Source organism: Cyprinodon tularosa, unplaced genomic scaffold, assembly GCF_016077235.1.
Source record: "Cyprinodon tularosa strain WSP-4 unplaced genomic scaffold, ASM1607723v1 ctg33, whole genome shotgun sequence".
Taxonomy (NCBI): domain Eukaryota; kingdom Metazoa; phylum Chordata; class Actinopteri; order Cyprinodontiformes; family Cyprinodontidae; genus Cyprinodon; species Cyprinodon tularosa.
In genome coordinates, this window is record NW_024039041.1 from 1562218 (window position 1) to 1579202 (window position 16985).

Genomic DNA, 16985 nt, shown 5'->3' on the forward strand with positions numbered 1-16985 from the left:
AAAGGTACATGACTTCTTGAGAAATATCTGGTAAATGATTCAGTGATTCAGAGAAAAGAGCAAAAGTCGGTTATGTTCTTTCGGGGGGGTTGAGGTAACAGCAACTCAGACTAAGGACATAGTCAGGTGATGGAGCTTTGGATTTACAGTAGTAGTAGGTTCTCTATTGTTTTCAAATGTTTACATTACAAGAGTTGTTTAGGGGTTTATAGGAAGTTGGTCAACATTTGTCTGGTGAATCTAATAGATGTGGAGATTGTTTTCGAGAGAACAGAATCTTATCCACACCTAGTCGGACTTTACTTTCTGACACAAGCAGAATAGCAATATGCAATTATCTTGCTCATAAGTGATTGTAGGGTGGATCATAAGATTAGGAAATTCATTGAGGCCTTATCTAATGGGCCAGAAATCTTTCCTAGTGTGTACCAATGGAGAAGGAGCTGACCCCCCCCCCACATGTCCATTTTTTTTATGTTCTACCCTCAGTAGTCCAGATACAAGCTGCAGACGATCTTTCACCGTAAATTGGTGGGGCCTTAAAGCCTGATTGAGGAGATCCAGGATGGAGGGATGTTCATGTCAGACCCAGGAATCTCAGTTTCAGGTTGTCATTGGGGGAAAGGGATGTCTGACTTGCTTTACTGACTTAGTACTCATCAGACTCATGTTATGGTTCTTCCCATTTGTTGTGACTCTGAGTTTTCAGTTTTCTGTTATCAGTTGTTCTGTTTTGTTCTTTGATTTATTTTCCATCATATTCAAGCATTCTTTAGTTACTCTCTGTTGCCCCCTTGTGTTTTTTTCTTTCCCCTTGGATTCCTTCTTGCCAGTTCCACCCACACCTGCTCCTTATTCAACTCATTAGTCCATCCTTTGTTCTGTTCTCCTTAAATACTCCACCTCTGCCGTCACTCAGTGCTGTTTCCTTGTCATTGCTGTACTCTTCTTCTCAGCTCATCTCTCCCTGGTTCCTCAGGCTCGTTTTCCTCTCATGTCTCCATGGTTTTTGGTTTGTTTAACATTTTAAGTTGGATTTCTGGATTGCTGCCTCTGTTACCTGTGTTCTTCAATTCAGAACTCATCCCTGCTTCACTCGTCTCTGCCTCTGGGTCCTCAAGCAACCTCACCACCCATTGTTGACAAGTCGATGGATGAATGGACAGACAGACAGATAGATGGAAGGACAGATTATCCACAGGTGTTGATTCTGTGTAGGTGAGGAAAGAGAAAAAGAACACTGACAGGGAACTCCTTCCCTTCCTGTTTCGTTGGAAACAGAAAGAGAAAGAAATAAATCAAAACTAGACACATGTTCTGCTATGTCCTGTATGAACCATAGTCACGGGTGTCCAATAGTTTCTGGGATTACAAACCACTCCCAAAAATCTTAAACTGCACTTTACCAAAAGAATTGGTAGATGCACTCTGTCTGAGCTATGAGGTCCAAGGCAAAGCTGAAATGTGTCCAGCTTTGGAACCCAGGGAGCTGAGGTCCTCATTTAGCGGCTGGCTGATGCTCTCTTCAACCAAAGAGCCATATTAATCATAATCACACAACACCATTAGACTTTGTCATTCTATTAAAGAAATCACATTATCATACATTTCATTAATTAAACCCAAACCCAGTTCACACATTGACAGAAAAGTGTGGGGGGAGTTCAGAGGGCAGGACACTCCACCATGCATTGCACCACCTCTGCATGAAATTAGCATGTTACAGCCTCCACTAGCAATGGAAGAGGTTTAGACAATAAGGGCTGATGATCGAGGTGGAGTAGAGAGCTTGAGAAGTGGTAAAATCCTTGTCACAAGTGCAGAAAAAGGAGCCTGAAAAGAGGGACTTCAGCTTCAAATGTTAATGGCTGTCTGGGTCAGAAGTTGATTCTCCATGATATGGTGAGGAAGCAGGAGATGGAGCACCTCCTTGCTGACCCTGAGGTACTATTGAAGAGTACCAAACACCGTTCACCAGCAAAAGACAAATAAAGCACAGAGAGAAAGTTTTTTGTCTCTTTCCTTTTGTTTGGCATTTTATCTTTAAGTCACTGTAATTCCCTCTCCTGCATCTCTCATCCTCTCTGGCTCCATCTGCCCATCTCTGCAGCTCCCTCTCTCCGTCTCTATGGGTCTGATTAGCATGTGTAGTGTATGTTCCGTCACGCTGTAGTGTTGACCCGTGCTGTCATCTCCCTGATTACCTCCTTGATTCACTTTCCTTGTTTGGTAATGTGCAATCAATCATAATCAATTAGCCAAAATGTTGAATCATTAAAACCATTATCATTAATTAAAATAATTATCGCTTTCTGCCAATGCTTCATTACCACTGTTGTCTAACGTGTCTGCCTCACAAAACACTCTACTGCTGTTACTTTTTTCTTTCAGAAAGAGGATCTTTAAACTTCTCTAAAATGTCTATTGATTCGCTTTAAGGACTTTCTTGCATAATAGAAAAAAAAAGCTTGAAGAACTACTAAAGTTAAAGCGCTACATGTACCATCCTAATACAGTATACGATAGCAGAAAATGTCATTCATCACATTCAAAAACTACATTTTGTTGCAACTCTTCTAATTTTTTAACTGCAGAACCTTCCTAAATATGAATAGGTTGAACCTTTTTTGAAACCTTTCAGTTCAGTCCCTTTTGGATTTTATGTGTAAACAAACATAAAAAAACATAGAAATGACAAGTGAAAGAAAATTTGAAATGAAGCATATTTTAAAACTCTTTTTCTTACAAAGATCTAAAAAATGCAGTTCATTTCTATTCAGCCCCCTTTCACTGCTTGTAATTTTTTTAAAACCTGGGATAACCTACTTGTATTACTAAATTACCTCTGCTGAGATAGAGAGTTATTCCTTTTATTTTTGGCACAAATGCACAACAGGTGCATTTGGGTCACAGTGGAGGGGAAGCCTCTGGACAGATTTATGTCTGAATTTTGACTGGACCCTTTTATCTTCCTAGCCTCAAGTCTTGCAGGTTTGAACAGTTATTTTCCAAGATGGAACCTTACGCACCATCCATCTCGCCACGACTAACATCCATGTGTCAGTTGGAGAAAGGCATTCCCATCGTATGACACTGCCACTACTCTACCTTGAGGTGTGGACTGTGTCATTGTACTGCTTTCTACACAGGAGTTTAATTAAAGCCAGGGCTGTGGATAACATGACTAATAGTTGTGCTGATGGTAAATTCTCCCATCTGAGATACTCCAGTTACAATCTATCTCCTGGATGCTTCACAGATTATTGCGCTCTATGCCTGCCAGTTGAGATGGATGGTCGTATCTTGAGGTTTGCATCATGCCATGCTCCTTCCATTTTGAGATGATAGAGTAAATATTGCTCTACAATATATTTCAAGTTCAGCATGTTGTTTTAAAACCTAATCCTGTTTCAAACGTACCTGCCAGTTTTTTTCTGACCTGTTTGCTTGGTCTTCATGATATTTGTTCACTAATGTCCTTTAACTAATCCCAGAGGCTTTAACAGAACAGCTGGATTTGTGAGATTGAATTACACACAGAGGAATTTTATTGGCTAATTATTTAACTTATGAAGATGTTTAGTCATGCTGGGTTTATATCCATGTAATAGAAAGGTCTGAATACATGGTGTATGCAGGCCACATTTTCCAAATGTTTATTTGTAAATTATTTCGCTGCTGGGGTAGATGCAATAGCTGACAGGAAGGGGTCATAATGCTGATTATTAAAAATGCGAATTAAGAGGTGGAACCATTTTATCTTTAGAGTGTTTTAAATGCAAAAAAGTGATCTTCCTTACATGATGTAAAGTTTTTTTCTCCCTTCCTATTGTCTTGTCTGTAACACAGTTTTCACTGAGTTGTTTGCTCCACCCTGGCTCTGCTGCAGCCCCGCTTTTTAAAGACAGAGCAGAGATGAGACAGAAAGACTTTAATGATGTGTAAACATCCAAGGAGAAGGCAAGGAACCCTATCTAAAAAGCCCTGAGGGGGAGAAACAGACACACAGCTCAGTTAGTTCAGTGCATTGGTGTAACTGGAGTAGTAATTCCACACAATTGTCAGCCCGCTTCCACTATGCAGGCCTGTTTGAAACCTGGAATTGACCTGTCACTCCCTAACGCTCAATAATTGCTTGTGTCAAAATTTCCTTGAAAGTTGGCAGGAGACCCTGAGGGCGTGAAGGGTGCAGCTGAGGGTTGGTTTGCAACTGTGGACATCCATATCTTCCGCCCCACCCACTGGATGAAGAGAGGTCTCTTCGGTCCCTTGCCCCTCCACTGGGGAAGAGCATCGCTCACTGCCACCTAGGGGAAAGCAGGCGTCTCATTGGGGTCATGCTACCCCCTTTGCAGTGAGTCAAAAGGAAATGGGCCTGAACATTGCACAGTATCCCCAGTATGAGCTCCATTAAACCAGGCGTGCTCTCTTTAGGATGGATATCTATTACTGGACAGAGCACAATGACCATCCATTGGGGAGAATAATCTCACTGTCAGTAAACCCTTTCCCTTTTGATTCCATTGCAATTGTGGACAAACACTGAAAAGTGTGGCGTGCTTTTGTGTTCAGCCCCATTTAATTTAAAACCATGAGTCTACTGCATATTTCCCCATTCATTCCATATTTATTTATTTCCTACTGTCTTGTGGAGATCTCTGATGTTGCCCAGGATGCAGTGTGAGTGCCTGCAGAGAGAACCACAGAAAACAGACTGTGACACAAGAGGGCTCTCAGAACACGTGATATCTATGTTTTCCTCCACCGAGAGGCCCACTAATCCTCTGCCGGAGCCTAACATTCTCACCTGATTGGTCTCAATCGATGTAACTAAGCATCATTCTGAGTAATGGGGGGTGACAAAAAAAAAAAAAAATAGAAGGAATTAAATATTTTACCAAAAAGAAAGAAAATATCTTCTTAAGCAACATAGATTCCACATCCCACAAGGAGGAGAATATCCTTTGTTCGTCGGAGGCTTTGCTGTAACTACAATGCACTGCTCATGTCATCTGATGAAGCAGCCTAATAAGCATGAGCACTAAGAAATAGACAAAAAGACATCCTACTCAACCCTGGTTGCCTCCTTCTCTGCCTGTTTATGATGAACGGCTCTTCTCTGTGCCAGAGCAAAAGAGACAAGCCGAGCTCGCTGTCATGTCATAAAAGATGCAGTCGGAGTGAGCAGACATGATTTCATGGCTAATGATTCCCACACTAATATCAGTGCACACTGCAGAGGGGATAACCAAGTTGAGCTGTCTTAGCTCAAATGATTCAATTAGGCCAGCTGTCCCTATTTGTCATGGCTCAACTGGCTGCTAGATTACCTTTCCAGAATGCATACGTGTCTCTGAGCTGAACTCACCAGCTCAACAGTTTTGTTGAAAAAAAAGAAAGAAAATAAATACTGAAAGGATGAAATGAGCAGCGGAGGGGAAGAAGTGAAAGAATGAATGCAGTAATGACCACATTATCTACTTAAACGCTGAAGCCAATTATGGAGTTAAATGTGAGTTTTTGTTTGCAAGGGGATCCTTAAAGAAATCAAAGTAGAGCTTTAGTCCATGCTAGACTGAGCTGAGAGATGCTGTTCATGGAGTCATGGTCTGAGAAACAACAAGAGAGACATAAGACACATTTGAAGGTCAGAAGATATGGTTGGACACAATAAAACTGAACAAAAGTATAATAAAAATTTTCATGCAATAAAAACCTGTAAAACATAACTACTCGTTTTATTTTTCAAGACATTTGTTATGATTCGTGGGTTAGGAGCATGACATATTAATAGGAAGTCAAGAACAAGTGAAATGAAAGGATTTAATAACAAAAAGGACTCCTACGGAACCCGAGGAGAACAGGACATAAAGCATGGACAAAGACACAAGCAGAAAATGTGGAGTCTAAAGGGAAGAACATGCAGTTTAATCAATGCACCCAATAGGCCCGAATGGCCAACAGTGAACGTACCAGTAGATACTGAGCAAAGAATGGAGAATGACATGGGAAATCAATGTGATAGTCAAAGCATAATCAGGAGCAGCTGAGGCAGAAAGTAAGCAGGAAGGATAAGGGAGGGAGACTAATTAACTCAGAGAAGCAGAACCGAGGCACAAAGAAACTTCTTATCAATAAAAAAAAAGGAATACATAAATACACATCATCATTTTGAAGCACTTAAGTGAAATCAAACTCAAGAAACTAAAGAAAAAAAAGACATATTAAAATCAATGAATACCTTTACATTTAGCAGCATGCCCAAGCATGCTGAAGCTTGTTCAAATCTTGCAGAAGGACCACAGTACTAGAAATACTGAGCTCCTTTTCACGTTTTGTTATATAATTTGAAATACCGGTAGCAGCATAAATATCTCTGTAGTTGTGCTGCTATAGGCTTAGACTGATGGAGGACATTCTATTCTCTCTTCTTTCTATGACTGGCTGGATGCACTTGCTCGGGGCTCGTCTGCCTCGCTGTGTGTTTCCTGGACAGGGCTGCATGTGGAGCTGGTTTACAGTTGCCTTTTTTGCTCTGCTCTTTTCTGTATGTCTGCTTCTGTCTCCTTGAACCCCAGTCGGTCCTGCAGATGGCCGCTCATACTGAGTCTGATTCGGCTGAAGGTTTCTTCCTGTTCAAAGGGAGTGCTTCCTCTCCACTGTCGCTACAAGCATCCTTAGTGTGAGGGATTGCCTTCGAGTCAATGCAATCAACTGGTTTTCCTTAGATAGAAAACTGAATCAATTTGACTGTATGATCTGGTTGAATTGTAAAGTGCCTTGAGATGACGTGTTGTGAACTGGTGCTATAAAAATAAACTGAAATGAATTGAATAACCACACTTCTTATAGTTAATGAAAGATGTAATAAATTACATCAAAATGTCTTGCCAAAATAAGGGTGCAAAGGTCTAGAGATGTTGAGATGAAATGTTATAAATTATGAAATATTTTAAATAAACATCATGATTTTATTTTATCCATACAGTATCTTACCAATATCCACTGATGGAGTACTCAACATACTGTAGTACTTGAGTAAAAGTATTGATACTCATAGCCAAATCTCAACTATAAGTAAGTTACTTGGTCAAATATCACAAGACCCAATGTACTGACTTTTAAAATACTTAAGTTTCCAAAAGTACAAATAAAGTATGTTAATATCCGTATATTTATGTATAATTTTCAGAGTAATTTTACAGCACCTTGCAACTTTCAGAAACCATCTGATTAACTGATGCGTAGAACCTCTGATACTAATTCTACAGCACCTTTCAAGGGTTTCAGCATAAAAGTGCCACAAAAAAATGACAGCTATGTTGATTATTATTTCTTATTTAAAACCAAACCAGAAAAAAGATCAAGTATCTTGATTCTCCTCACACTTTCTCTATGGAACAGATGTTTAAGATTGAATCTATTACCACAAAGAAAGCAAAACTCTGTTTTGAGAACTCATCTTACTTAACAACTTGATCACATGACAATAACTAACGCATTAATTCAATTTATTAACTACAAATAATATCTGCCCTGAGTTTTTCACATTTGGACACCATATACAGTAACTGTATACAGTAACTGGTGTCCAAATTCAGTCCTAAGGGTTACTATTTTGCTTGTTGAAATTGCATTTCAAGAAAGAAAAAACATCAACAGTGGATTACAAAGTTAAGCTAAGCAAAAAGGAACAAATAACTAGCGGCACGTAGTCGAGTAGAAAGTACATTTGTCTTTGAAACAAAGAAGAATTAATTTTTTAAGTACTCCCCCAAAATATTACTCAAGTAAAGTAATTAAGATAAAAATATATTTAAGTGCAGTAATTAAGTAAATGTACTTTCCACCACTGCCTATATCTAACTCAATGTAAGTTGGTTGGGACATAGGAGAATACAGAATTTCCGCATAGTGGGAAAATAAAGTGATTTTCTATTCTAATACATTAAATACTGACAGCATTTAATGAATAAGATTTATTCCATTTATTCTAATTAATGCATTTTTGTTTCAAAATTTACTGTGTAATACTAGATTAGACATGACCCATTTCAGTACTTATAAATATATTCACTTATTAATTTCCAATGAATTTAAATATGATAATACGGATAAAATATGTTGATAAAAGATCCTCCTTCGTGGTTTACGTATCTTTCTGAGTTGAGACTAAATTAGATTTCTGTTAAATACCAAATTCAAAGAAGTATCACAATCATTAGTGTTGACTGATCTAATGAACCACAGGGTGCGGAAAATTCTTCCTCTTACTGTAACATAGTTAAATGTAAATTTGTGTCACCTAACCTCATCAAATGTAATTAACACAATCGTCAGATTTGGGTCAGAGGATGGAAGACAACGATCAGCGTAAAAAAGCGCTAAGATATCTCATTTATTAACCGCAATTAGTTTTAATAATGGTATTAATGCTGTCACTTTTGCCTTAATTTGACACCTACTGTATAAAGCATGAGAGGGCAATCACATCACTGCACCACAAAGAGGCTCCATTAGACCTGCCTTTTTACAACTCACTTAAAAAGAAAACATCCCATTAAAAAGAGGGACATTCCATGCATTGTAAAAAAGTGCTCAACGCTTATGCGACCATGAAGGCACACATTATGTTCATCACTGAACAGCATCAATTCAGGGTTTTGCAAAGAAAGCAACATTAATATGAAACATAAATGCGTTTAAGCTTGCAGAGACAACTTTGCAGCAAAATAGACAATATTCCTTCAGAATGCTTTGACTATCTCTACTCTACAGTTTGAAACTTATTAAACAGCAAAATAAATAGTAAATTCCACAAATTTTAACTCATACAATTTGGTCTGCATTGTAGATTGCAACACCTTAATCTCAGCTATTTATTTCTTTAATGACATAAGGAGTCTTTCATTTTGATACTTGCTTGCACTTTTTTCAATAAGAGACACAATTAAATACCATATACAGATGAAGCATCTGTGATAAAATTTCAAGCTTTGCCACAGATTCTCATCTTAACTATGCTTCATTCTAGCACATGATTTGCTTTGAGGTCATCCATCACATTGTAACTCCTGTGCTGTTGTAAGATCAACCACCACCGCACGTCTTCTGCAGCCTTGCACAATTGTTCCTGAGCTGTGAGCGCATTTCATCTCATTTAGGGGAATGTGCTGTGAATAGTTCAGTCATGCTGGGACACGCGACAACAATAAAATCACTTAGGGATATCAGAATAAGGGGAAGTGAATGTAGATAGACTTCTATAATTTTAGCTGAGAAACAAGAGCTTGTTGAGGTCAGTTTTTGAGTTTCATTTTTATGAATAAAATAATATCAAATATGGAACTGCAACAGTCTCTCCTCTAGTGCTATATTGCTTTCAAATTTCCTTCCTTTCAAACTTAAAAATAGCTCTTAATCAACCTGACTTTTTTGAGCTGATTAATCAGAACAGATGGTGTTTTACAGAATAACATCACTTAACAATTTATTGCAGAAACTGGACTTCATCATCTGAAATCATCTAGACTTCAACCCTTTAAAAATAAATTGATTTAATATGGGTTCTTTAAATTGTCAACATACACTTTGTGGTGCAACGATAGATTGACTCAAGTTAGTTAGTTGAATCAGTTCAATGCTAAATGGAACGAGGGCATCTCAGTCCTCGAACAGTTAGAGCTCTGCCTGAGATCAACCTTATTAAAGTGATTGTGAGGATATGCCTTTGCGGCACAGCTTCAATCTGTGCGGACCAGAACAGCCAATGTTCATACTGTAGAACCAAATCTACGCATGCATTAATCCAATTCCATCCTTTTGTGTGTCAGATTCTCGATCAAATAAAGACGCGAAACAGACAAATATTGATTGATACTGCAAAAAGGAGTATTTTGTGCTATTAGAACCAGAGAATCCAGCTTCTGCTGTCTATATATTTTTTAATAAACACCCCAAAATTAGGGAGAGCATAATGAGGAGAACATATAACACCAAGTAAACCATAAATGGCATCACTTTATTTCTGGTTTTTGGTATAGAATTTGTTTTCAATTGTTGGTCAAATAAATTCAGCTATATTCAAACTCCTCATTTCCTTAGGATTTCAAACAAATCTATGATTTTTTCAGAATTATAAAAAAATAAATTTGGCATACATTTATGTTTATTTGATTTATCATCTGACCACGTCTCGTCGTCTTCCTTTTCATCCAGGACCTGGTCGCGGTGGCAGCAGTCTCAGCAGAGACTTCCCTCTCACCAGACACCTTCAGCTGTGCTGGATGAAGCCTGAGGTGGCCCCAGGTCAGCCGAGAGACATAGTCCATCCAGCGTATCCTGGATCCTCCCCTGATAAAGATGTCTGAGCCACCTTGGCTGACTCCTCTCAATGTGGAGGAGAAGTGGCTCTATTCTGAGCATCTCCTGAATGACTGAGCTCCTCACCATCTCTCTAAGGGAGAGCCCAGCCACCCTGCAAAAGAAGCACATTACAGCCACCTGTATCCTTCATCTGGTTCTTCAAAGGTCCACATTTCATGACCATAGGTGAGGGTAAGAATGTAGACCGATCGTTAAATCAAGAGGTTTGCCTTTTTGATTTAGTCTAAAATCCTTAAAATTATATGTGACAGAAAAAATAACCTTCATAATGAGCAAATAGAGCAAGTGTATTTAAATTAAAACTCAGTGTATATACAGTGTTTTTGTGAGGAAGCAAAGGTTTGTTAAAGAGCATCATTAAATTCCAGGAACACAGCAGACAGGTCAGGGAGGACATTAGGGATAAGATGGAAGCAGGGTTTGGTAGCAAAACCGTATCAACTGTTTTGAACCTGTCAGACAGCACTGTTTAATCCATCTTCCAAAATAGACAGAGTATGGGACAACTTTCAAACCTACCATGATATGAGTGGGGGCTGGCGGAGTTTTCTTCAGGGGGGGCTATACATTCAAAATAGGCTTATACCAAAAACCTATCAAACGTATACTAAGTTATCACAGCAGTATATTCAGATGAATGCCAGTAACAAAAAAAACATTATAAAAACACCTTATAGAAACAAAAACATAATTTCATGTATATATTTACATTTTGTACATAGATCTTGCCCTTCTGAGGCTTTGTGAAGGCAAATCTGTCTTTTGCATTGCCCAATATTGTGTCACAAACCTAAAAAAGTAATGTACCAGTTTAATAATGGAGAAGCTATTAGTCAGCATTATATTTTTTTAATATATAAAACTATTTTTTTTCTGAGATGTTTCCTAAGCACATTAGCAAACATCTAGAAAATGTGAATCATGTGAACCATGTGAATCCCAGATTGGACAATCTTCTTTGCCTTTTCTAAAAAGTGCCTTAAATCAGCCCTAACTGTCTTTACTCATGCTGGGTCAGGTCTTGATGTTTGAAGAGTGTACCTGTCTTTTGACCGCTGATTACTTTTGATGTTTGCTGATCAGATCCAAAGGATTTTACCTCCAGCTTCTCTTGGTAGGTTTTTTAAGGGATTTCACTTTGATGACAGTTCCTGCCACCTCAGGCGCACCACTCATGGCTGTACTATACTTCTGTACTGCAAAGGAACTACTGCGCATGTACAAATTTTAACAAGAGTCAATGGGCAAAGATTGTTGCGCCTTGGGGCAGAAATACGTCACCAATCCACATAAAAATTAAAACAGCTTTACTTTTCATTAAAGACTAAGTTTTTATCTTGCACATCTAAAATATATATATATCAATATATTTCAAAATATTTTAATTTTTTTATTTAATTTAAAGTTGTTTTTTTAAGTCTTAATGAAGGTCATTGGGTGGGTGGCGCCCTAGCGTCCTCTATTGGCCAGCTGCCACTGCATGATTTTCTGCCTAAACTGACTGGCCAGGAAAAGACAGCATCAACTAGTAAGACAGGACCCAGATTAATTCTGAAGGAGCCACAGAAATCCACTGATCAGTTTAGAAAAATTTTCAAGAAAATTATTATCTTTTTTGTCCCTTCATATATATTTTTTCTTTTTACAAAGAAAAATAGAAGAGTTAAAAAAAAAAACTCTTTAGAAACCCATCAAAACACTTGTTTGCATTTGAAACCACATGTCCCGAAGAGCACAGAAAAGTATTCACGTTGAGCATACAATCACCCCAATAGAAACATGGTAGTGGTAACATCATGCTTTGGGCATGCTTCTCCTGAACACAGGGGGTGATACTGGTCAGGGTCAAAGATGTATGGGAATAAATTCTTTTAATTCTGTTAAAATAAAACAAAAGCAATAAAGAAATGGCCTAGATCAAAGTGTATTAATGTATTAAAGTGACTGGGTCAAAGTCCAGACTTAAATCCAACTGTATATCCTTGGTGATACTTCTATCTCCATCCAACACGAATTATTATGCGAAGAAGAATGGCCTCAAATGTTAGTCTAAGGACTTGGAGGACTAATTTCATATAAGAGGAAGGAAATAATATCAGAACCCTCAACCTCTCAGAATTTTATAAAATTTCTGATATAAAATACCAGTATTTTTTTAGGTATGTGATTGCAGTGTGCTTACATGGAAAAGAAAATGTGTATAAATACTTGTTCGATACACTGTATGAATTACTTACCAATCTGTCTTTTAAAAAAATAGTTTTGCTCAAATTATTCTTGAAGGAAAAAATAATCCTTATTTTCTTATTTTTCAATAAGAGATAAGACTCTTATATCTAAGATGTATCTAAAAGGGAGTATTTCTGATTAATTTGCCATATGCTGTCAGGATGCTAATTTATATCAGAGATCTTTATCACTTGGACCTAATAATGACTAACAGACACAGAGCTTGGGAACACAGAACGTCATAGCTGCCTTATCTTTAGAGATGGAGCGAGGTGTCAATGACACTTCTGCTGAATGCAGGCAGCAGCTGAGCTGTGAGATGTCCTGGCACACAGTACACTGGTGCTGGCCAGAGCATTTAGCCTTACAAAAAACGGAAATTATCCTGCAACTATAAGTTTATGTTCTTTCTTACATTATTTACATAAACTGCACATATGGTATAACTATACTTGTTTTTTTCTAAAAGTTAAAGAAAAAGTTTATCAAGCATAGATTTCAGGAGTTATCTTTTTGGTGGAGAGAAGAAGATTTAAAACAAACTATAAAGCAGGGGGAAAAATAAAACCTGGCTCAAGAAGATAGCAAATTTAATATCTTGGACTGGAAAAGATTCTCAACATGATCAGTAATCTTCACCAAGTGATGATCAAGCTGAACCCAAGTAAAATTACTTATTAGTGCTGTTAGACAAAACAAAATGACTTTCCAGCAAAATTAGAAAACAAAAGACTCATGGTGTTTGATTTAAATAACATGCTCCCTTTCATGCATCCATCTTATACTGCTTTACCATCAGGGTCATAAAGCGCCGGGGCCTACCTTAAGCAGTCTTTAGGTGAAGGGCATAGCCTAGCCTGGACAGGTCCATCGAAGAGCAGCATACAACCGTAAACATTTACACCTAAGGGCAGTCTAGAGCACTTTAACACAGAGATAAGATTGACGTTCCAAATAGAATTTCGGGAGTATAAATTATAATTTTTTTAACCGGATCCCATCGGATTTATGTTTCAATGTGTGCATGCAAACAGTTTATTTTTAGCTTCACCTTCTTTTCTAATGCACATGCGCCTTTTTACGCAAATCTGGCTGTGTTTACTTTGCAAGCTCTCTACGCATGCCCAGGGTTTTGAAATGAAACTTCAAATAAGTGAACTGGAGAAACACAGATGCAAAGTGCTGCTTTGAAGTCCTGCTCAAAACCCATGATTTTCACGGGGGTTGTAAAAGAAGCTTACTGTCACATTAAGAACTTTATATGACTCGAGGACAGCAGAAGGAAAACAGCATTAACAGAATGAAATTCCACTTTGCTCCACAACATGGCTGGAGATAGGATTCAGTTACCTTTAACAGACACTTACATATCATCACCGAACATATAACTATAATTCAGCCATTAAACTCAGCCTTATTAACATTAATAACATGACACATTACATGTTAATGCTCACCTAACGATGAAACGTCACAGAAGTGAATTGGAGAAATGCAGACGCAAAGTGCTGCTTTGATGTCCTGCACTACTGAAAACCCGCAATTTCCACGGGGGTGGATTCAGTTACCTTTAACAGACACTTACATATCATCACCGAACATATAACTATAATTCAGCCATTAAACTCAGCCTTATTAACATTAATAACATGACACATTACATGTTAATGCTCACCTAACGATGAAACGTCACAGAAGTGAACTGGAGAAATGCAGATGCAAAGTGCTGCTTTGATGTCCTGCACTACTGAAAACCCGCAATTTCCACGGGGGTGGAAAAACAAGCAACAAAAAAAAACTGCCGTAACAGCGCTCAAAGAGCAAAGCACCCCGAATGCAGAAAAAGACAGCTCTAGTTACCTCTGGGTTACACATGGAGGCCATGGCGGTTGAGTGTATTACTTATTGTTTTCTTTGAAACAATTGTACCGGCTAATTCTAGGTCTTTCTGAAGCGCTCCACAAGTGGTCTTTGGCTCTTGGGCAACTCTTCTGATAACTCTTTTCACTCCTATGTAAAAAATCTTGTGAGGATCATCTGTTCGTGGTCGGTTTATGGTAAAATTATATTATTTCCGCTTCTGGATTATGGCTCGAATAGTGCTCACTGGAACTTTCAGAAGTTCAGAAGTCCTTCTGTAACCAATGCCATCATTTTCACCAACTTCTGGTGAAAATATCATGTCAATAGCACCTCTAGAAATATATTTACTGAGAAAAGTGGTGGCATGCTCAATATTAATTTACTTGTTTACAATACTTATGCCGGCACCATCCAATGGGGTGTCTATGTATTTATGTCTACGGTTCTGACTGTTGTGAAACAATTGGATTTGGGTTGTATCTGCCTGCAGTGTGAACATAGACCCAATGGTCATGTTTTTAAATTGTTGGATGGAGTACCCAAGGAGAACCTATGCAATGCGCAAAGGGAACATGTAATCTCCAATCAAAACATCTCTTGGCTATAATTTCAACCCAGGACCTTCAATCTGTAAGACAACAGTGCAAAAAACTGTTCCACCAAGCATATTTATAATTGATGTCTCAATCCAACCACCCAGAGTTTGTTGTGTAGAAAAATTCCTATTTGGGTTTGAATCTTACTGTCTTTCAAAATTATACTTTCCTATTGCTCCCAGACATTTGGACCATTCACATAGAAAGAGGCGTAAGTGATAAAAAAAAATAAAATAAAGAAACCTGTTGTATCTTTCCCTGAATAATTTGTTTTCTTTTTTACATTATGGAGCACTGTTCAATCCACTCTCTACAAATGGAAAACCTACATTGACATCGACTTAAAATGGTTAGGCAAAGACGGTCTCAAACAGAAAGTCCACTGAAAGGTCCATAGCAACAGTGGAGGGTTGCAAAAAGCAACAGATCAGATGTTGACAGGACAACTAACAGTGCTGCACTCCAAAAATCTGACATTCATGTAAGACTGGCAAGAAAAAAAGGCATGAGAAAGCATGGTTAAGGTTTTTAACAAATTAAAGTTCTTGACCAACATACAGTTTATACTGTAATGCTATTGGGGGAAGAAAAAGGAAACCTCCTCTTATTGATCATGATGAGGCAGTGCTTTCCTTCAGCAGACAGGATAGCTGGTTCTAGCTGATGGGATGATGGATAATTAACAGTGCTAATACTGGGTTTGGCAAAAAAAATAAAAAATCTTAAAACTGGTGTGGAGGTTCTAACCTGACAACAGCCAGATGCATGTCTCGCTCCGCCTAGCTCCACTCACATACATCTGGGAACCCGCCATTGCCTTTACTGAAGGCTGGGCCTTATCAAAACTCCTTGCATATGATTGGATAAGCCACTTGTCTGTCATCTTTACTGACGTGCTATTTCAACCACTCACACTCACTGATGAAACAATATCAGATAGATTGGACAACGCAGAAGAAATAGCAGCATCAATGCTAACGCTTGCTTCCTCAATGCGAGCCGCCATTGTTGTTGTAATCTCACGGTCGCTTCTCCACTCCAGGACACACCCACCCTGCGTCCTGATTGGACAGACCATAAATTCGGTTGGGGAAATCACTTTCAATGAGCGGGTTCCCAGATGTATGTGAGTGGAGCTGGGCGGAGCGAGACATGCATCTGGCTGTTGTCAGGTTATGGAGGTTCACCTTCTCAAGAGGACAAGACAAACTGAGAGATACAGCCAAAGCTATGGGACTGTTTATACAAAATCATGATTCTCGTAGCAAATGGCTTAGTCAAAGTCCAGAGCTAAATCAGGATTTGAAAAATGATGATCACAGACAATGCTCAGACCTTGAAACAATATGGCAAACTTGAATCCTTTATATCCAATTAAGCCGGGCATACACTGTACGATTTTTTCAGTCGTTGCACGCAGCTACTGCTCACACTGTACGACTAAACCGCAGGGTTTAGTCGTACAGTGTGAGTTCACAGTTCACGATTTATATTTGGCCCGACGCTCTCATGCGATTGACCTGCTCACACTGTACAACTAAAAACCACGTCGGACTCAGGTCTGCAATGAGATGGAGCTGCTCTGTAGCTGTCTATCCTGAAGCCAAACAAATAAAAGGGGAATATTAAGCTCACTATAGTGAACCGCACTACCTTGGCAATTTGTGCAATTGTGTGTTGAAGCCCTAAAAAGAAAAGGCGACGACGTATTTGAAAAAAAGACATGGCTGAGCAAATGTGGCTGCTACAGTCTGTCAATTTTACAGAAAGAACTCCATTTCACTCATTGCATTCCTGCTCGTTAATATGCAATCCACATAAAATGCATTTTAGCTGTATAAGTAGATATATATGTCCAATAGCAAATGTGTAAAGTCCAGTAGGCGTCACTCCTATGCCTTAGCCCATTTA